Below are 23776 nucleotides of genomic sequence, written 5' to 3' on the forward strand. Positions count from 1 at the left end.
AAGTTGAGAACGAAGAAGAAGACAGTCAAGTTCTGTTGAAACTTCAAATTCTGTATGGATAATATCATGCATATATCAAGCTGTGCAACTGCCATGCCGAACTAAATTCGTCTCCTGGATGTAAAGCTCAACATTAACTTATTTATTTACTACCGTTGCATTTGGATTATCAAAGATATCGCGGTCTATAAATCGAAACTCCACGGCATCGCTAAAAAGATCTAAAAATGCAAATCGTAATTATCAGTGTTACCAAGGCTGTTGCACGGACAAAAGAAGAAACTTGACTGTGTCTTACTCTGTGGAGATAGTTTCATATTTGACGGGAGAGCTTGCAGCGCGGATCGAGACGAACGAGCAAAATACAATCCTGGTATGACTGTTAATTATAAATCCCAGTTAAAAAACTGCGTATGGTAGCTTTTTACATTAATTTGCCCTGGTTGTTTACGGTGTCCTTGTTAAGTGACGAAAGGCATTTGATATTGAAGAAATGGCTTCGAAACAGTGTATTTGTGCTTATCTCTGTTCTTGTCGACCAGGGTTTTGGTTTGTCTTGAATTCGAATTTGGCATTTATTTGATTTGAGCATGTGATCAATTCAGAGAGGTATATACCTCAAGCTTTTATCAAAAGATATAAAGTGTTGTTTTGCATTTTATCAGAGATCAGAAGTCTCAAAACACTTAATATTTGGAACTGATTTATTTTGAGATTGTTTGTTTCAAAAAATAAACCATTTAAATCAATAACATTATTGCGTGTTTCGTGTCACGTGTTTCAGTTGTTCTTTTCAAAGCCGCGGAATTGTAATTTTGTCGACCTTTGATCGACCTTTGTTAAAAACTGCTACTAGATCCTACACTTTTGAAACCATAAACCTAAAATTCAACGACTGGACTCTCTTTGGCTAAAATATCAGAAGATTTGAAGCACTACCGGTCAGCTTTTTTCCTCACTGAATTTGGATTATTTTAGCCTTTTTCCTAAATGAGAAAAATGTGTCTACTTAATCGAGGCTCAGCTGGCTCAGCTATAATCAGAGATAAAAATACTAACTATATTTCAATAAAGGAGGATTCAATCTATGCAACTAAGGTAAGGAAAGATTTACAGCGGTTGAAACGTCTGGGTAGCAAGAAGCTAGCCTGTTCCAGGCGTTCGGTTAGTTGGGAAGCGCGAAAAACGGCGAGCGAAAAAAAAAATAGGGGGGGGGGGGGGGGCGGGGAGGAGAGCGAGCGAGAGAACGCCTGTGAGCATTCATAACAAAAGGTCTTTCCGCCCACTTCTCGACCTCCGATAGGGCTCGGGTAACATGAGCGCAGACATTTGAAGCTTGTGGTTTTCAGTTGTCAGTTTCAATCAGATTTCCCGGTAAATATGATTTTTTAAGTTCTTCCACGTTGGGAAATGCATTTTATCGTCTGCGTTTAAATGTCTGTGCACTCGGAGTCTTCTGCAAGCGAATTCGCCGAATTGTCAGTCCGCCCTTCAACGTGTTGCAGGTTTTGTCAAAAAAAATGTGAAGTGCCAGGGGAACAAGGTACCGAGAGTTTCTTTATTTAATTCGGTTTCAAACAAAGATTTAGTTGGGTTTTCTGGAGCCGAGAGTCTGGTGTTGGCCGATCTCGCAAGTTCTTTTGGACATGAACTGAATCCCGACCCACGTTTTCCTGAAATTTGCTGTTTAACCTGCGCAAGAACACTTGCAAGAACTCATGCCAGCGTTCAAAAATTATTCTCGAGGATTATCGAAAGAGAAACGTCTTAAAAGTGAATGCAAGATCGCCGACGGGAGAAACTCCGTCCGCGAAGCGTTCACACACTTCAGAAAATGAATCTACAAGTACAACCACGCAAAGTAGATCGCGGCGCTGCTTGGCTCTAGGTGAAAGCTATTTTGAACCAGATTGATTCCGCAATGAATATTGACGGCGCGGAACAAACGGTTATCAAGGTGAGTTTTACCGCTACTGTTTACAAATACTCTCGAGACCGTTTGAATTCGCCCGTAATTTTCTTGTTGCTGTTTTACGCTTTTCAGTTACTGAATGTTTAAGCTTATGTTGTTTATATTGTCTGCTGGCTGAAGCCTGTTTGAATTCCTGGCTGAGAGTTTCGAGGAATAAATATCAATTTGTCAATAATACAAGCATTTACAAATTTATCTTTTTGACGGACCGCATTCAACTTCACTTGTAACGTGTTGTTTTAATATTTATTTTAAAACTAGAAAGTGCTTTATCACATGTATATTTATTGTAGCGAAGCTTAGGTTATTGTATTTACTGTAGAGCAATTATCGTTGAAACTGTGTCATTTTGATTTAGCGTCGACATAACACGCGGAAACAGTTAAAATATCAGACTCTTTCCAAAACCGGTTGAAAGTATACCGAAAAACTTCTCCTTTGTAGACCAAATTCCTTAAACAGTCTTCCTGTTCTTTGCGAAAACTTTCAACCAGAAAATCCTTCAGTGCGTTGTTTTCTGCTGAGTTGAACTCTGTGTGACCGTCACTCGCCGCAGCCATATCTCATTTCACGTCAAGATGAAGGACGCTTGAGTGTTGACAAAAGGTGTCAAAATTGACCAATTAGAGGGTATACCAGAATCTGGTTATACCGGAACTAGCTTTTGTTAAAAATGCTCACAGGCGTTCTCTCGCCCCCTCGCCTTAGTCCCCTCCCCATTTTTTCGCTCGCCGTTTCTTGCGCCGCTTCCCAACTAACCGAACGCCTGTAACAGGCTAGCAAGAAGCTGAAGAGCGTGAAATTTCGGATTGTCGAGAAGTGAAATTTGAGCTTCCGGTACGATTACCGTTATTTGTGGTTTTCTGCCGTAAAATTGAATATTTTGAAAAACTAACTTGATATCTTTCAGTTACATACCTAGGCCTACAAATTGACAAAGTATGAGTTTTTGGCTGTGGCCAAAATTTCTTTGATTTCTTTGATTTTTTCTGACCATGACACTTAAGTTAAGGTCGCGGGGGACACCTTAGGCTCATCATTATGCATTTATTTAAAGTGTATGCACGAAGTACAACGACTGACATCGACAACTTTACGAGATATTTATGACTGGACAAAAATATGGGCGCGTGCGTGTGATTTGTAAAAAATCCCTGTTTCTTTGATATTTTAACCAATTTAAAGCAACACTTAGCGATAAACGTTCATATAGATTGAAGGAAGTCTTTAAGCTTATTTTCATTTAAATTTGAATATTTCTGCAACTCATAGTAATCACAAAATATTTGGCATAAACAATAGTTCTCACCATAAAAGCGTGGAATATAATTACCATAATTACATCTTTCCTTGGCAAAATGATCGTATTTAGGTCGGGACACCTTCGGAAATCTCAAAGTTTGGACTTTTCCGACAATTTTGTGGCAGAGAATACAGCGCGGATACAAAACTTCATTACTTGCCACTGCAGATAGGTAAACTATGAATACTGTAGTGTGTCATAACAGAAGCGGAATTTTAAAAGAGCGCTTTTAGAAAGAGGTAGAAGACATTGAATTCAAATTTGCGCACTTAAACCGCCATAACTTGCTGGCAAACTTTAAATTAAAAAATCCGCTTCTGTTATGACACTCTTGAGGTATTGACTGATTAGCTTTTGACAAGATCACAGTGTGGTGTCTCCTACTCGTTCCGCAAACTCTGCCACAAAACCATGTTTTTCCAAATTTGGCACTAACGAGGCTATAACATCGCCGTTAAATGCAATCTACCAAATAAAAGATGGCATTCACAATCTTTCGTCATTTCTTTATGTCTCTGTAAAATTTGAGCTTAATCACACCCATAACAGCTGAGAAATAAGCGTTTTAAAAGATGCAGGTCAAGCAAAATTTTCCTTCATGAATTTATGCATGCAGTTGGTATCCCCCGCGACCTTAAGGACCTTTCTAACAGGTTGTACTGTTGCTATGGTAACTTGTTATGTCATGAAAATGACCATAGGGCATTCGATGAATACCATTATTGTAGCATCAACTAGTGAAGAGTGGTAGTATTGAGCCAACAAAATATAAGAGCTTTAAGTGTTGTTATCTTGTTTTTCGCCGGTGGGATCGATGCGTGAGGTTTGCTTGTTTGTTTGTTTGCTTTTACAAATTTCCTATTCGCGATTCTAGTTATATGATAAGTCACTTACCCAGCTCCAAAGGCCTTTCGCGTTTTGGACGCTTACTCTTTCTACAACAACTCATCCTACGATACCAATAAGATATTCTAAGATTGATTTACAATATTTTTCACCCACCACTCGGTCCAGCCAAATTGCATATCGTGATGATAAAAAACGCAATTACATATAATTAAACCTCGGCTTTTACATAACCTCTTCTTTGCTTCTTGTAACTGATCTAAGGTCTTTAAGGGAAATATCAGCACTGGTCTTCACATCGTATTCGATCGAAAATCTTTACACATTTCACTGTAGCGTTTCTGATGCTAATTTCAATTGACAAAATAGGAGGTGAAACTTCACTCATCTGTATTATCCGCTTTAACACACCGAACGGTCGATAAAGTGCGTACCAACTTAATAAAGAAAAAGCGACGTTTTTGATCTCGCCATCTCGCTGCGACAAAATATAAGTTATCCAATGAGAGACCGTCATGTATTTTCGCCATATTGAATTGGAAAACTAGTTCGCATTCTCACTCTTCCAAGTCACTGTTTGTGCACCGAACAAACACCTTGTCGCAGCAACAGAGGTTGCCCCCAGGGATCATCATTTGGTCCACTCTTATGGAATATCTTCCAAAATGATATGAACAATGCAAGTCTATCGATGTATGCGGATGATCACCAGCTATACGTAGCGGGAAATTCAGTAGAATATGTCGAACAATCACTTAATGATGAGGGACAAACAATATCCAGATGCTATGGGGACAATTTCCTGACGGGAAACTATGACAAGTACAATGTAATGCTGATAAATAGAGGGAACAACAGCGACAAGCTCATAAATGTAAACATTGATGGATATACCATCAAGTCTACATATCACTAGGCGAAAAGTCGCAGCGACCTGTCGCCTAGTGTGTCCCGACCTTAAATCATCTTCCATTGGCAAGCACTATAGAGACAAACACTGTATTGTCCCGAAAGACCTTGACAAACAGTATCATGTCATCTGGTATGAAATTTATCTTCGAGAGTTCAAAACGATAGCTCACGAGGGTGTTGAACATGAGAAGATAAATTTCATATCTCCAAGCAACCATGTACATTATTCTGTTTATTATATAAACCTACTAATTACGATGTTTTGACGATTTTCCGAAGATTTCCGAAGATTTATAAAATGTTGTCCGAAGGTCGTACGAATGTTTCAGAACATTTTCCAAAAATTTCCAAACATTTCCGAAGGTTACCGAGAAAGATCCGAAGATTTTTCGACTTAATATCGATTAACTTTGGCTCACTGAGCATTGAAACATGCATGGCAAACTGCCAGATGATTGGTCAAAAAATGATATCACACATGTGTGGATATCATTTTTATCCACACGTGTGATACCATCGTTATCGATTTGCTACCACTCGCTATACCACTGCAGTTTATATAATTAATCGTATCTATAACAAAATTCTCGATTTTAATTGGTTCTCCGCGCGCCTATTTGTCGCGTAATCGGCGCGTGATCACGTGGGTGTCCGATTACAATTAATTGGATACCTGTAATTGGACACCTACTCCATTCGCGCGTCAATCATGCGCATTTGAATAGGTTCTTTCTTGCTGTTTTCCTGCTTTTTGCACAACCAATTGAGTTTACGTTTGACTTTTTCACACAAAAAAAAGGTTTTGAAAGACTTCCTAACCTCGAATTTCGTTATTGACACGATTAATAAGTTTATTCCGTAAGTTTGCCCGTCCGTATTTTTGCCCTGTTTTACAGTGTAATTACGTGGTTTATTATTCATTCAAAATATTTCTCTGTTTCTGATTGGCTTTCGATTCCCGGTTAATTCCAGCTAACCGGCTAGCGCCGACCAAATGTTGAAGAAATTCCAATTATTGGATGATTGACATCATTAAAATGACGTCAATCGTCCAATATCAAAAATTAATGGATCGCAACCTCGTTTTCCAAGTATGATTTTACGAGCGGTTTTACGAAAATTCTACGTCGAAGTAAGCAAGAACGATGGAAACCTGTACTCGAAAACATAGCTTTGTGTCATCATATTTAGCTTCAATAGACACTTCAAGCAAGTGCTAAATATCGACATTATAAAGGACAAGAAATTTAATGAAGGTAACCGAGTTTTTGAAGTTTAAATCAAATTTAAAAGCGAACGTTGTTGTGTATTTGTGTACTTTGCCTACTGTCAAAACCTGGAGCTCAGGAAATATTTTGAATGAATAATAAAACAACAAGAAACTTCAAGCAGTTTGTAACCGTGCGGTTAATGCTTGCCACCTGTTTCAGTTCTTTGGCTAGAAAGGCACGGCGCCGCACAGTAAAAATCTTTAGATAGCAGTCACTTGAGAAACACACAAGTCGTGTTTGCGTGAGTCACGGAGTGTGCGTGACATGAATTTCCTTCACCACGTCGGGATAAATTCCTGCTTACACATGCAAATATTTATTTTGTTCCCAATTTTCAATAAAAGAAACCCAAACCAGTTCATGAATGACATTAAAAAGAATCCACTTGACGCCAAAGTAAAGAGTAGACTAAGTCCATTGCGTTGTATTTCTCCGTTTAGCGTCGTCCGACGAGCTTTTGCAGGTATAAATAGAACCTACATGACTGCGTAATTCAGCAGGTAATTCCCCTGGCGTGATGACGTGTATTCCGTGCGTTGACACATTCTTGCTGAGCTTGCAGTTTTCGTTTTGATTCCCAAAATAAACTCAAAAAAAAAATTAGAATATCCAGAAAACAAGTCGTTGTTTTGCAATAATCAACACGTTCCGGGTAAATTGTACGACTTGTTCTCGCTCCGAGTCAAACGCTTGAATAACACAAAAATAAATATTTCACACAAACAGAGCACAGAGTATTCGTAAATATTTTTTTAAAATAGGTGAATTGTTATTTTTAGCTACAGGCGAGTGATCGCGTGACACTGGTCTGACGTAGTGGTAGTTTTAAATAGCTTGGACATGTCCAAGCGGTCTTTGGTTTTGCTATGTCACTATTCAGTCCTCTCTTCTGGTAAAACACTCCATTGACACTAAAATATACATGTCACTCTCAATAGAGAGCAAAGTTTTCATGTTAAACGAGCGATCGCTCGTAAACATCAAATCTTGCGTGACCGTGACCAAGGAGCCGGCTGGGCCGCGTGGGTCTGGAACGATTTACCGACAAAAAAATAAAAACCACAAAAAAACGCCGGCCAGATTATGAACCGGCTTCGCACGGCTAATTATTGATTTCGGCTTTCATATGATATGAAGAATTATGCAGATCTCGGAGGGTGAAATCCGCCGAAGCCGATCTGCCTCATCTAATAATTGCTAAATATTTTGCGCGTTCTAGTGGAATAGTGGATAGTGGAATAATAAATTGATTAACATCCCGTAAATCTGGGGTGCTGAATCTACTGAAGATTTTTTCCCTGAAAAACGCCTAACAAAAAACCTTTGGGGCAAACAAGCCATAACGGTCTTTTACTGTGTCATATTTTTCTATTATAATGAGAACATTGAACGCAAGTCTCCGATTTCATGAAAGACCTACTGTTGTATTACTCATTCTACCTCAGGTGCTTGAAGGACAGTTCATTGTTTACACACACGACCGCGATGGACCAAGCGATGGACATTTCATTATTCGTTTAGAAGCCATGCAAAACACAAGTAGGACTAAAGTTCAGCCAACACAAGTGTTGATTTCGCAACGCTTGTTGCTCCAACAGAAATGTAGGAGCCTACTGTTCAAAGCTTGCTGGACAGTTATATTTTAGTTTCAATGATCCCCAGTTTGACCAAGAAACTTTATCTCATGCACAGTCTGCTGAAACGTGACACACATGGACACGTATGGACCAAATATATGGAAAAGGAACTAGACACCATCCAGAACGATATTGCGAATGCAGTCAAGCTCATCCAAGAAAGCTCTCAAACGATTGACATTTTAATATTCATACATGATGTAGTTATGTTCCACCTCGTGCTCAGAGGCACGACACCTTCACAGTAACTTTTGAATAAATTTTGTATCCCCGCTTCAACTTGGTAAAATTCGAGAGTTTAAAAAATGTGATGTTTTCAATATGCAATTATGATGTACCATTAACACAATTTTCGTCAGAGGAAAAGTTATCTCGCACTTTTTAACAACAAGTGTAAAGTTTAATAACTCATCCCAGTAGAAACGCAACAGCCAGAAAAATTCGAATCATAATGGTTTCGATTGAAATTGATGCGGTTTTCTTGCTAGCGAAAACGAAAACAAGCAATACCACCGAAACAAAAACGAAACGGCAAAAACGAACGAAACGAAACAAAATCACTATTTAAGGGCCTACCGTAAACAGAGGGTAACCTTAGTGTTAATGCTATTCAGGCGAACCGAAGTGCAAGTATGTACGCCCTGCAGTTTGCTTGACTTGGGTTTTAGCTTGTACAGTATTCGGACATTTATCTCGCCTTGTGGGCAAGTCTAGCCTGTATCTATTTTTAATTTATGACTAACTCCGTGAACGGTCAAGATGAAACGAATCCCGTGCTCTGATTGGCTACCCGAGCGGTCAAGATGGAGCCTTCTTGACCGCTTGGGATCGCCCGCTGTGTTCCCCCAAGCGAAAAAACTTTTCAGTTCCGTCGACGCTACTATAGCTACAAAAAGCTTTTCCGTCTTAAACTTGAGCTATAAAACCATTTTCCAAAAGAAAACAAAAAAATATTTTCTGTCTGTTTCTAGCGAAAGGGAGTCGGATAATAAAGAAATACCGAGAGAAGTACAATCCTCGTCAATACCCTTGGGAAGGTCGTCAAGTGTTCGCTCCCCTCCCCCCTCATTCAATGTTGAAGTCTACCTACAGACCTCAATCACAGCATATTGTCTATCATAATGTTCAGAAATACTTCAACATTGATATGGGGGAGAGGGGGGGCCAAACATCTTGTGTAGGTACCTAGAGACTACATTTATGTCGAAGTTTTTGAAATTGCGGTGTATATGTGCAACCTTACCAAGAGGTTATGTCTGGGATTGTATGTGAAATGACTGGGCGTTGTAGTACATCTCGGGGTCTTTACGGACTGAATTGAAAGTGTTACATGCAATCTTAATGGATGAAATTTTCAGACGATGTTGTGTATTACCAGGCACTTGCTCCAAAGTAAACATAATTAATTTTTCATTAAATAAAATTGGAGTTGGACGAGTTGATTGACGGGTGGAAATTATTGTTGTTTTCACAACATTGGAATTAAGAGATGTTAAATGTGAGATGGAAATTCATACAGTTTTGGCGACCAATTCCACCAGCTGAGCAGTGAAACTTGGTACCGTGTGGACACTGCTTTCCTCGCTTAGTTTTGGACAACATCGAATAATAAATGTTATCTCTATTGTAAGCTGTCAACACCTTGTTAACAAGTTGTGTATCGCAGACAACAGTACTCCGGGAAAATACAACAGTACTCCATTAATGTTTCCGAAATTATAGCGCTCGGAGTTGATTTAACAGGAAAGTACGCGGACATGGTTAATGTTTATAAAGAAATGTTTCGTTGCAATGAAACTTGAAGTACATGTTGCTTTATTAAGGGGAAAGCACACAGTACTCCATCAAAACAAGGTAATGAAATGTTATCATTCTCATTATCTTTTAAACTCGAGTTTTCAATGGAGTACTGTTCAAAATCACTCAAAAACGTTACTTCAAGATAAAAGCTTCGTCTCACTTGCTTGGAGTTTTACTGCCTAACTTATATTTAAGAAAAGCTGCATTAAATATCTTAAAATAGCGTTCTTTGGCGCGATTTTCTCATGGAGAACTGTGGAGTACTGTGAGACGAAATGTTTACAGTGTAATTAAGTTTACTACTCCTTGCCTGCGAGAAGTCACGGAAACTGTTCACAACGTTTGCATACGGTAAATAGTAATGTCACTTAGAAACAACTATGACATTGTCCCTAGCGTTCTTTAAAGAGCGCAATAAAACTGAACTAAAGATACCAAATCCCAAAAACGAATAATTCCACCCTTCTACTCCGAAGATGTTTATGTTAACTCTCCTTACTGGCTGTATACATTTCTTTAAATGTTAGTTCGGAGAAATGAGACATGAAGAGAACAGTTTCAGTATTTTCGGTATTTTACGTTGGTTTTTGACGTCTTAACCAAATTAGGTACACACTCCATACAGGTAAATGTTTATAAACATCAGATCATGTCACGCAATAACGACACCACTTTTAAACCGTCTTTCACCTAATCGGTAGTTTTTATTGCTTCAACTTACAACTTGACCAAAAGAAAGAATATACTATATCCCTTGACCACACCAAACTTCAGCTTTATGGCGTACATAGTTTTTTGGTTATAGAATATTTTATGCTCTATGTCTGATTCAGACAATCCTCGTCAATACCCTTGGGAAGGTCGTCAAGTGTTCGCTCCCCTCCCCCCTCATTCAATGGTGAAGTCTACCTACAGACCTCAATCACAGCATATTGTCTATCATAATGTTCAGAAATACTTCAACATTGATATGGGGGAGAGGGGGGGCCAAACATCTTGTGTAGGTACCTAGAGACTACATTTATGTCGAAGTTTTTGAAATTGCGGTGTATATGTGCAACCTTACCAAGAGGTTATGTCTGGGATTGTATGTGAAATGACTGGGCGTTGTAGTACATCTCGGGGTCTTTACGGACTGAATTGAAAGTGTTACATGCAATCTTAATGGATGAAATTTTCAGACGATGTTGTGTATTACCAGGCACTTGCTCCAAAGTAAACATAATTAATTTTTCATTAAATAAAATTGGAGTTGGACGAGTTGATTGACGGGTGGAAATTATTGTTGTTTTCACAACATTGGAATTAAGAGATGTTAAATGTGAGATGGAAATTCATACAGTTTTGGCGACCAATTCCACCAGCTGAGCAGTGAAACTTGGTACCGTGTGGACACTGCTTTCCTCGCTTAGTTTTGGACAACATCGAATAATAAATGTTATCTCTATTGTAAGCTGTCAACACCTTGTTAACAAGTTGTGTATCGCAGACAACAGTACTCCGGGGAAAATACAACAGTACTCCATTAATGTTTCCGAAATTATAGCGCTCGGAGTTGATTTAACAGGAAAGTACGCGGACATGGTTAATGTTTATAAAGAAATGTTTCGTTGCAATGAAACTTGAAGTACATGTTGCTTTATTAAGGGGAAAGCACACAGTACTCCATCAAAACAAGGTAATGAAATGTTATCATTCTCATTATCTTTTAAACTCGAGTTTTCAATGGAGTACTGTTCAAAATCACTCAAAAACGTTACTTCAATATAAAAGCTTCGTCTCACTTGCTTGGAGTTTTACTGCCTAACTTATATTTAAGAAAAGCTGCATTAAATATCTTAAAATAGCGTTCTTTGGCGCGATTTTCTCATGGAGAACTGTGGAGTACTGTGAGACGAAATGTTTACAGTGTAATTAAGTTTACTACTCCTTGCCTGCGAGAAGTCACGGAAACTGTTCACAACGTTTGCATACGGTAAATAGTAATGTCACTTAGAAACAACTATGACATTGTCCCTAGCGTTCTTTAAAGAGCGCAATAAAACTGAACTAAAGATACCAAATCCCAAAAACGAATAATTCCACCCTTCTACTCCGAAGATGTTTATGTTAACTCTCCTTACTGGCTGTATACATTTCTTTAAATGTTAGTTCGGAGAAATGAGACATGAAGAGAACAGTTTCAGTATTTTCGGTATTTTACGTTGGTTTTTGACGTCTTAACCAAATTAGGTACACACTCCATACAGGTAAATGTTTATAAACATCAGATCATGTCACGCAATAACGACACCACTTTTAAACCGTCTTTCACCTAATCGGTAGTTTTTATTGCTTCAACTTACAACTTGACCAAAAGAAAGAATATACTATATCCCTTGACCACACCAAACTTCAGCTTTATGGCGTACATAGTTTTTTGGTTATAGAATATTTTATGCTCTATGTCTGATTCAGACAATCCTCGTCAATACCCTTAGGAAGGTCGTCAAGTGTTCGCTCCCCTCCCCCCTCATTCAATGGTGAAGTCTACCTACAGACCTCAATCACAGCATATTGTCTATCATAATGTTCAGAAATACTTCAACATTGATATGGGGGAGAGGGGGGGCCAAACATCTTGTGTAGGTACCTAGAGACTACATTTATGTCGAAGTTTTTGAAACTGCGTTGTATATGTGCAACCTTACCAAGAGGTTATGTCTGGGATTGTATGTGAAATGACTGGGCGTTGTAGTACATCTCGGGGTCTTTACGGACTGAATTGAAAGTGTTACATGCAATCTTAATGGATGAAATCTTCAGACGATGTTGTGTATTACCAGGCACTTTCTCCAAAGTAAACATAATTAATTTTTCATTAAATAAAATTGGAGTTGGACGAGTTGATTGACGGGTGGAAATTATTGTTGTTTTCACAACATTGGAATTAAGAGATGTTAAATGTGAGATGGAAATTCATACAGTTTTGGCGACCAATTCCACCAGCTGAGCAGTGAAACTTGGTACCGTGTGGACACTGCTTTCCTCGCTTAGTTTTGGACAACATCGAATAATAAATGTTATCTCTATTGTAAGCTGTCAACACCTTGTTAACAAGTTGTGTATCGCAGACAACAGTACTCCGGGAAAATACAACAGTACTCCATTAATGTTTCCGAAATTATAGCGCTCGGAGTTGATTTAACAGGAAAGTACGCGGACATGGTTAATGTTTATAAAGAAATGTTTCGTTGCAATGAAACTTGAAGTACATGTTGCTTTATTAAGGGGAAAGCACACAGTACTCCATCAAAACATTAAGGTAATGAAATGTTATCATTCTCATTATCTTTTAAACTCGAGTTTTCAATGGAGTACTGTTCAAAATCACTCAAAAACGTTACTTCAAGATAAAAGCTTCGTCTCACTTGCTTGGAGTTTTACTGCCTAACTTATATTTAAGAAAAGCTGCATTAAATATCTTAAAATAGCGTTCTTTGGCGCGATTTTCTCATGGAGAACTGTGGAGTACTGTGAGACGAAATGTTTACAGTGTAATTAAGTTTACTACTCCTTGCCTGCGAGAAGTCACGGAAACTGTTCACAACGTTTGCATACGGTAAATAGTTTCAGTATTTTCTGTATTTTACGTTGGTTTTTGACGTCTTAACCAAATTAGGTACACACTCCATACAGGTAAATGTTTATAAACATCAGAACATGTCACGCAATAACAACACCGCTTTTAAACCGTCTTTCACCTAATTGGTAGTTTTTATTGCTTCAACTTACAACTTGACCAAAAGAAAGAATATACTATATCCCTTGACCACACCAAACTTCAGCTTTATGGCGTACATAGTTTTTTGGTTATAGAATATTTTATGCTCTATGTCTGATTCAGACGTATGTGAAATGACTGGGCGTTGTAGTACATCTCGGGGTCTTTACGGACTGAATTGAAAGTGTTACATGCAATCTTAATGGATGAAAATTTCAGACGATGTTGTGTATTACCAGACACTTTCTCCAAAGTAAACATAATTAATTTTTCATTAAATAAAATTGGAGTTGGACGAGTTGATTGACGGGTGGAAATTATTGTTGTTTTCACAACATTGGAATTAAGAGATGTTAAATGTGAGATGGAAATTCATACAGTTTTGGCGACCAATTCCACCAGCTGAGCAGTGAAACTTGGTACCGTGTGGACACTGCTTTCCTCGCTTAGTTTTGGACAACATCGAATAATAAATGTTATCTCTATTGTAAGCTGTCAACACCTTGTTAACAAGTTGTGTATCGCAGACAACAGTACTCCGGGGAAAATACAACAGTACTCCATTAATGTTTCCGAAATTATAGCGCTCGGAGTTGATTTAACAGGAAAGTACGCGGACATGGTTAATGTTTATAAAGAAATGTTTCGTTGCAATGAAACTTGAAGTACATGTTGCTTTATTAAGGGGAAAGCACACAGTACTCCATCAAAACAAGGTAATGAAATGTTATCATTCTCATTATCTTTTAAACTCGAGTTTTCAATGGAGTACTGTTCAAAATCACTCAAAAACGTTACTTCAAGATAAAAGCTTCGTCTCACTTGCTTGGAGTTTTACTGCCTAACTTATATTTAAGAAAAGCTGCATTAAATATCTTAAAATAGCGTTCTTTGGCGCGATTTTCTCATGGAGAACTGTGGAGTACTGTGAGACGAAATGTTTACAGTGTAATTAAGTTTACTACTCCTTGCCTGCGAGAAGTCACGGAAACTGTTCACAACGTTTGCATACGGTAAATAGTAATGTCACTTAGAAACAACTATGACATTGTCCCTAGCGTTCTTTAAAGAGCGCAATAAAACTGAACTAAAGATACCAAATCCCAAAAACGAATAATTCCACCCTTCTACTCCGAAGATGTTTATGTTAACTCTCCTTACTGGCTGTATACATTTCTTTAAATGTTAGTTCGGAGAAATGAGACATGAAGAGAACAGTTTCAGTATTTTCGGTATTTTACGTTGGTTTTTGACGTCTTAACCAAATTAGGTACACACTCCATACAGGTAAATGTTTATAAACATCAGATCATGTCACGCAATAACGACACCACTTTTAAACCGTCTTTCACCTAATCGGTAGTTTTTATTGCTTCAACTTACAACTTGACCAAAAGAAAGAATATACTATATCCCTTGACCACACCAAACTTCAGCTTTATGGCGCACATAGTTTTTTGGTTATAGAATATTTTATGCTCTATGTCTGATTCAGACAATCCTCGTCAATACCCTTGGGAAGGTCGTCAAGTGTTCGCTCCCCTCCCCCCTCATTCAATGGTGAAGTCTACCTACAGACCTCAATCACAGCATATTGTCTATCATAATGTTCAGAAATACTTCAACATTGATATGGGGGAGAGCGGGGGGCCAAACATCTTGTGTAGGTACCTAGAGACTACATTTATGTCGAAGTTTTTGAAATTGCGGTGTATATGTGCAACCTTCCCAAGAGGTTATGTCTGGGATTGTAGGTCTTGAAGCGAACGAGAACAAACCAATTATGTTTATAACGAGTTTCGTGAATTTTAATTGCCACAACAACAAGCTAATACAAAAATTAAAACGCAATGCGACTTGAAGCCATGATACCGGTTTTGTTCGGCGGAAAAGGGAGAGAAGTCAGTGACATACCTGGAGAATAAAGAATTCGGCAAAGTTGTCGTTTGTGTAAATCTTGATGGAAGAAAGCGGACGGCACGGCGAACCAAGCACTCTAAGCTTTTAAAACATCTTTTCACCGAAGCCTCCAACGCTCACGTCGAATAAGGTCGGGCCGAACATTTAAATCAATGATTTAGGAAAGTTCAAGCTTTTCCCGTGAATTTGTAAGTCCCAAACACTTTCAACAATCGCAATTTCAATATTCAGCTTGTGACACCGTGCATGACGGCAGGTTTGCACCACTAAAGCGCCAGAAGCAAGCAAATACTCTGCAAAACGTCCAATAATCAAAAACTGGCGGCCAGATGGAATAGACATTCCTGTTTTAAGGCTTCAAACTCAACGTTGATTGGCAATTTAAGCCATTTAAATATCCTTTAGAGGGTTAAAAGGAGGTATTAAAATTTCGCTGTTTTCGCATCGTTTTTAAACAGTACTTCGTCTCGATTCATTCAAGAATTTGACAGTCACTCGTTTAACTTTTAAACCAATAAAATAATTTTAGCGAGCGCCATTGAATGTGCATGCAACTGGCTTCCTTTTCAGTACTCGAAAAAAGTCATATAATAAATCCTTTATTGACCAAGCTTGTTCGGTCAAGAAGGCAAGATATTGGCCTCGTTCTTTTTTTGCGTGGTTATGGACCGAGACGAAGTCGAGGTCCATAACCACGCAAAAAAAGAACTTGGCCAATATCCTGCCATCTTGACCTCACATATACGTTTCGCAGTGCCACGTTAATGATACTAATTTGAAACAAAATTAACTTGACTTACCTGTCAGTATTCTCCACTGTAACGCACTGGAGGATCGATGAATTGCGTATTATCTGAGTAAAAAAAACGACGTTTTTTATTTTATTTTATTTGTTTGCTTGATTCACAATTCAACAATCGGCGCGTCACTGCATATTTAAATCCTTAACTTTCTAGCAAAATAAATCAGCTTGCAGCAGAGCGGAAACTTTGACTCAATTAAGTTGTTAAAATTGTTACTGTTTGGTTCTGTTTTATTATTTTCTGGAGAGTAACACTTAGCTTAAACCATAAGTAGCAAAATGTCAAACATTTAAATGCAAAGACGAACGATAAAAATATGGACTATGTCATATGTTCTTTTTTTCATCTTATATTTATGCGCATATTTGTAGATCGACATGTATGTATGCACGAACAACTTGGCAAACAACTTGGTAAAAACATGTTCTTTAAATATCGAAAATGTATTCGTCAGGAAGACGCAGAGTTATGCAGATTTATTACAAATGGAAAAACCTATCTAACGACTGCGATACTTCTAAGATTGATTAAAGCGATGTATTGGTGATAAATATATATATTGAGAACCCTTTCCGTGTAAATCTTTTATGCAAATATTCTTTTCTATTTTGTTGACTTTGTAAGTTTTCCACCAATAAGAGCGCTTAGAAGAGCAAACAAGACTGGATGTCTTCGGATGTATCGTGTTTGCTGGCACGGAAGGGTAAAATGAATTTGCATGTATGCAAAAAAACTTGACTGTTTCGCAATGTTCCCGTAATGCTGATTCTCGACCTAGGATATTCTCACAAATTTTAGAAACCCATCTCTCCTCAACCTTCCCCGCCGTACTTATCAGTTATATTTTTATTTTGCTTATCGTTCCGCGATCCGGAAACGAAATAATATATAATAATACTAGTACTAATCGATCCGATCATTCCGTAAATATTGGATATTGAAACTACTGGATAATTTTTTCTTCCCCTTCTTATGCAGTACGTCATATTGTTCATTCCATTATACAGTTCTTTCTTCATCTTAATATATGCGCATAGTTGTAGATCCACGTGTATATAGGCACGAATAGACCTTTTTAGCTTAATCGTTTGTTTGTTGTCCCATTGTAGACCACGTGATGTTACCCTTGAGAATTATCTCTTTCAAACTCAAACAAATTCACGTGGAAATGAACGAATAATTTCAAGATAAACAAAGGAACAATTCTCTGGAGGGCATCACATGATCCACAATGGGCAATTTACATACGTAGCTAAAGATGTCTATTGACCTTCGGAGTTTAAGGGCCTCTTTACATGAGAGTTTTCGTCCCGGGATGACTTTCGTCCCGGGATGAATTCATCTCGGTGTCTGGTCATTTTCTTGTTGCTGTTTACATGATGATACATGATTTCGTCCCGGGATGAACTCATCCCGGGACGATTTCATCCCGGGATGAAACACCGAGTTGAAATGTCATCCCGGGATGAAACGTGACGAGAAACGTCATGTAAACAGTCTTTCCGGGATGAAATATAAAGTAATGTAAGCACGGGCGAGATGAATTCAACTCGGGCGGGACGACTTACGTCTCAGCATCCCGGGATGAACACGTTCATGTAAAATGAATTTTTTTTCATCCCGGGACGAAATTCATCCCGGGATGAAACTCAACTCGGCTTTCATGTAAAGAGGCCCTAACTTACGTATTCAAGATGTCGAAACGTTGTTTATTCTTATCTCTTGTCTCCCTTTCGAAATACAAAAATACAAATTAAAGAAATCGACCAGTCCGGGTTTTCCGACGTTCTTAATAACTGCGTGCTCAAAGGAATAGCCGTCCATGTTATGCGTGTTGATTTTCGCAGTTTCAGTGAATATGATTTAATGTTAAATGTTATTTTAGCAAAGAGCGGACGCGATCTAAAATAATTATTTTCACATTCGTGAGCCCCTTTTGCACTCCGCGCTTCCAGGCATCCCTGTCTGCTGCGACTGCCTCCCAGATGGGTTTAGTTAGCTAGTACTTGTCAGCTTTCGCTCCTTCAAGTTTGTGCGGACATGTTTCTCGCTCCACGCTCGGCTTACGTTTCGCAGCTCGACATGTGTGGTTGAGACTAGCCTGTGTTTATTCCTTTTAATAGTTTCACGTTTATGATGCTAATTTGAAACAAATTTGAACTCACCTTTCTTCTCCGCTTTAACGCACTCGAGGTTCGATGAGATGCGTACTAACTTACGCACGTACTGGACTCAGCTATTTGCTTGATTGACAGGTTTTGAGAGTATTAAAAACACTTAGCCGGCCTACTCTACTGGTAGGAACACGTGAAAAACATTTCAACACAAAGATGAAAATATACAAGGCTTTGAAAGCTTGTGCAGTATGTCATTTTTCTTGTTATTTTAATTTATATTTCTTTTTCATCGTTTTATGCGCACATTTGCAGATCGACATGCTTGCAGGAACGCACTGACCTTCGCATTTTAACTTAGAATTAATGTTCAGTTTGCGGTCACAGGCTTACAAGTAGTTCGTGACAGCATGTCAACATGACTGACCGGAGAAAGCGATGTTCAGGTTTTTAAATATCCTTCTTGTTTCATGTCGTCGTGCGAGAAACGTTGTCGAAAATTAAAATAATTTTTTTCAAACTTTTAAAGGAAGCTATACGCCGAATACAAGCCATATTGATTCATACTTAATTTATATCTGTCGTGCCATTTGTCTGTTTGTTGTGTGACCTGTTATTTTTCACGCTTCAGTTTAGGTTTGCATATTCATGTTCATCTCGCAAGTGCCAAAAGAAACGTCAAATACCGCATTCTAATTGGTTTTTAGTTTGTGAAGTAAAGTTTCTCCCATGAATCCATGATAAAGTTTATAGTTCTCAGCGAAGAAACGTTAAAGATGATTTCCAGTCCGTACTGCGCAGACTCAGGGTTTGTTTTCATTTTTGTTATAAATTCGTTGAAACGTTACACTTCGGTGATAGCGGACATGAAGTTTTTTAGTTCGCCATTACGGATCGTTTCGTTCAAGAATTCATGATGTGCTAAAACGTCCGTTCGAAATACCGTCGAGATTCTTTTACTCGTTATTATTGTTTTGCAAGGATATCTGGCGTTAATAATAAAGAAAAAGGTAAGTTTTGTCCCGGAATTTTTATTTTTGCTAGTAAACATTCTTCTGTTTGTGAGACTCACAAACATTGCAGGCGGAGATTGCGCAGTACGGACTGGAAATCATCTTTAACTTCATGTTTAGTATTGTTGCTGTAAACAGTGAACGCAACTTAAAAATTGACTTCACATCCCGTTAATGTGAAATGCGTGCTAACTTTTCGCAATACAAACATCAGTGATAAAAAACAACGTTTAAGCATCTTACATTTATGCGCTTATTTGTAGATCCACATGTGTTTAATTAAGCACTAACTGATCGTCGCACTTTCGCTTGACAATGGCGTTTTCTTGTCATTATACATTTCTTTGTTATCTTATTTTTATGCATATATTTATTAATTTTACGCGTATTTAGGCAAGACCTGACCTTTTTTCAACTTGACTATGTCCAAACGTTGTTTATTCTTATTCATTCTTATCAAAATAGAAATGAAAAGTAATCGATCAGTTCGGGTTTTCCGTCGTTCTTAATGATTTCCTGTTGCATGGTGTGTTTCAGTACAATTGAGAAAATCCTATGTTTTTCATTTCCATGGCCCGTTGGTGGCCGTGTTAAGGTCGCACAGAACCCTTGCTTATTAATAAATTCATTAGCCAAATTTCTTGACGAGGTGCTATCGTGTAAAGCTTTAATTCGCTACATTTTGCACATCGATTCCTCTAAACTTTTAGCAAGGATATTAGGGGATGATGGAATTACATTATGACTGAGAGATGGCTGTTGACTGTCATGCTACAAGCTTTCAAAAGTTTAACAGCAGACAATGCGATTTTGGGTCCAAGTTACCAACTAGAACAGCGCACCTAATTAAATGATTATAGAACCTAGTGATAAATCATAACCTCTTTTGTGCTATGACAAGAAGGAAATTTTCGATTTCAAAAACTGCTGGAAGTTAATGGCTTCTAAGAGAGCTATACTGTCTTCATTTTGAGAAGGACGTTTAAAAATTCGCTCTTGTCATAACACAATAGAGTACACCAGGTTTATGTTCCTCGCGAATCCTTTCCTGAAGTTCTATATCGGCGGAGAAAACTTGGACAAAGAATTGCAGGTTTTGAGGCTTCAGAAGACCTTCCGAGTCAATGGATACAACAACGCGTGCTTTATTCAAATAGTCCGGCGGCTTAGGTCGAAATGTTAGTTGAATTGTGCCGCACTTTTTGATACAAGCATGAAATTTGGCACACTGAAAGTGGTCACCAATAGAATTTGTTTTCAGATATAGTGCCAAGCCCGAAAAACGCCAGTTTCCATGGAAACCGTAATTTATTAAAATCAATGAAAGTTCGTGAAATATTTGTTTGTCTATGTTTCTAGACAAAAACTATTATGTCAGGTAGTGATACCAAGTGGCAAGTACAAAATGTAGAATGAAATGCTGTGATTGAGATTGTTCACAGCGCTCTATATTTTCGTATTTTTCTTCTGTTAAGATCGGGGAATGAATCGCGAGAGCCCTGGACGCTACCACAAAACGAAAGACGAGAGGGGGCGCGACCTTAATGGGGTTCCACTGTACGTTCAAAACTCCAGGATCATGGGGTCAGGCTTGCTTTCTCAACTGCTTAAGTTGAGTACATTACTGCAATGATCTTTAACTTGCTAAAAATAGATAGAAATAGATAACTTTATTAGAGTGTAAAAGCCTTGTAGCATGGGATATACCCATACTAATAAGGAGACACAACTAAAAAAAACTAACTAATACTAATAATAATGCTGGTAAATATATACTAGTTATGCAACGCTTTCGAGTGGTATACATAGAGGATATTACACGGTGGCGAGAAGATATGAATTTTATGTTCGAGTGGCAACCACAATATCTCACGAGTGAGCGCAGCGAACGAGTGAGATATTGTGTTTGCCACGAGAACAAAAAATTCATATCTTCGAGCCAACGTGTAATGTTCTTTTTATTATATGGAGACAAAATATCTGAAATTGCCCATTTTATTCTTTCCAAATTAAGGTTTACACAAATACGGGTGGGCTTCATTAAAATAGAAAATACACTGAAGTGAAAAATACAAAATACCCGGTGCCAAGGATATAACATACAGCTGTACTCTAAACTAATTTTACAAACTAAAATTAATGTCATGATCATTGACTCTGACTTGAGTCATCTGAAACAGTGATTTTTAGCCTTTTTTCAGAACGAATCTTTGAACACTTTTCGGTACGACCGGACTGATACACCTGCACATTTACCGTTCCGATTTGGCAGTTTTGAAATAAACTTCCGGAAGCTGCACCCGCTAAATAGCTATCCGACTTAGTTTTCTCCTCAATGGAGACAGCTGACAAGGTTTGGCTGGTATTGGCATCGTTAGACAATACAGCGGAAATCTGCTTCTGTTTCTTATCGGACAGAGATGAGTAGTTGTTTAAAGAGTTCACGTTTTTATGTCCAGTAATCTGAATGATTTCGTTGGGTGGTATCTCGTTATCCACCAGCTTCTGGACCAAATGCTTTCTTGTGCTGTGATTTACGAGCTTTTTGTCTGAATCCAGGCCTGAATCTTGTACCATGTTCTTCAGCATACTTCTCAAGGAATTGATTCCAAGCGGAGAGCATTTGAACCACATTTGACCGGGTTTCGGCCTTTCGATGTTAACAGCAAGATAGAAAGGCGATTCATCGCTCATCATGACAGCGGGCCGATGATCTTTGTAGGCCAAGTAGGCATTGACAGGGCAGCGATCTGCATTGCTTTTGTTTTCGTACATTTGAGGTTTCTTCTCTCTGATATTTCGAGGGTTTTCACCGGTACGCGTTTTTGTTTGTCTTTCTTTGTTGAATTCGATGAAGCGGTTTCCCTCCGAATCTGTTTTTAACTGCAAATCGCCCCAGCAAAGGTCCCTCTGCTCTTTACCTGGCCTCATACCAAAGAATGTACAGTTGTTCATCCAAAGGGTATTTAATAGAGCTCTAGGAGAGTGAATTCCTAGAACTCCACGGCTGTAAAAAGTGGCGATGTCTTCATCCGACAACGGATCCGCTGCGTTTGGCCGGTTTCCTTTGCCCACAGATTTTAACTGTTTTTGTTTCTTCTTTAAAATATCTTGAACCTCATGAAACTCTTTGTCGTTGAGGACGGAAAATCCATAATTGTTTTTTCGAAGATGCCGGTCGATGCTTTGTATGAACGCCCTGATTGACGAGGGTTCGTACTCTTCACCATTTTTCTTTCGCACAGCGAGAACAAATTTTTTGATGATTTCTTGCAGCTCCACAGGCGCAATATCCTCAATCTCTCTCTTCTCGTCGCAAGTGTCGAGAAATTCTTTGAAAACCTTTAAATCGTACAAGGTCTTCTTTTTCGTGTTTTCGTTGTCGAAGCTTTCGGAAAACTCTTTCACTTGTTCATCGTTTAGCAAAACAAACCTGCTTGCCACCGCCATAATTCTAAACACTGAGGCAACGACGCATTCAGTTCATTCAACAAAGTAGAAAAGGCGGGAATCGTGACGTCATTGAACGATATGACACTCGAAAGCGTGACATACGGAAAATACGCCACTCGGGTCCCGGATGGAGTGGCGTATGAAAACTACGAGTGGTTTAGTTCCCAGTAAAACACTCTCCTCCATATAATAATATGGAATATCCCACGAGTCACTTGTATTTTCTCGGTATACACACGAGCCTTTAGGCGAGTGTGTATACAAAGAAAATACAAGTGACAAGTAGGATATTCCATAGTATACCACGAGTAATATAGGTAATATAGCTGTAACTAGTAATACAAAGACGAGCTACTCGCTTTACGATGCCTAACTTTTGGTTTAGAGAAATTTTCGATTGAGTGTCAAAATCTATCCAGAACTGCATTGGTTTTGCTTCAAAGTGCTCTGTGATTGGTTTAAAATCTCGCGCCACCTAATCAACCAATCAGAAATAAAACCAAAACCAATCGTGCTGTGCTCGCATACGTTCTTCCGCGAATTGCGGTGCTTACATGTTCTTGCTTCGAGTTGGCTCACTGGATTGTCCGTGTTCGTGTCCTTTGTGATTGTCCAGAGTGATAACTTTAGTTTTGGTTTTATGACACTCAAACAAAAATCACTCTAAGAGACCTATGCAGTTACAGATTATAGTTATAGTTATTTATTATCTTTATCATATGTAGTGAGTATACCTAGCCGGAAACATTAACTTTAACTGTTTCAAAGGCAATCTGTACATGCATGAAACAACCCTGTACACGTTAATGTTAGACGAATATAACCTTTCTAATATCAGAGAACATACTTCCATTCTTGGTAGGATTTAGCACTGGCTGGATGGCTGGGTGCTTTGTTAATCTTTCTTGCTGTCTGTCAGTCTTGCTAACAAGGCGTCGAGTTTCTGGTTTATTTCATCTTTGTTCTTTT

At 38.4% G+C, this 23776-nt stretch overlaps 1 protein-coding gene and 1 long non-coding RNA gene across 2 annotated transcripts in view; both read right to left on the minus strand.

Moving 5' to 3' along the window:
- Nucleotides 1-23776, minus strand: part of LOC144636696 (uncharacterized) — a 366639-nt gene that overhangs the window by 137387 nt on the left and 205476 nt on the right. The window lies entirely within an intron of this gene.
- LOC144636743 (uncharacterized) lies at nucleotides 4170-18461 on the minus strand. The gene is made up of 3 exons (XR_013567614.1): nucleotides 18393-18461; nucleotides 16225-16277; nucleotides 4170-4225 (listed from the first exon to the last, which is right to left on the minus strand). It is a non-coding gene; the product is annotated as an uncharacterized LOC144636743 (long non-coding RNA).

This window comes from Oculina patagonica, chromosome 13 (assembly GCF_052425735.1).
Source record: "Oculina patagonica isolate OP01 chromosome 13, crgOcupat, whole genome shotgun sequence".
In the NCBI taxonomy this organism is placed as follows: Eukaryota; Metazoa; Cnidaria; class Anthozoa; order Scleractinia; family Oculinidae; genus Oculina; species Oculina patagonica.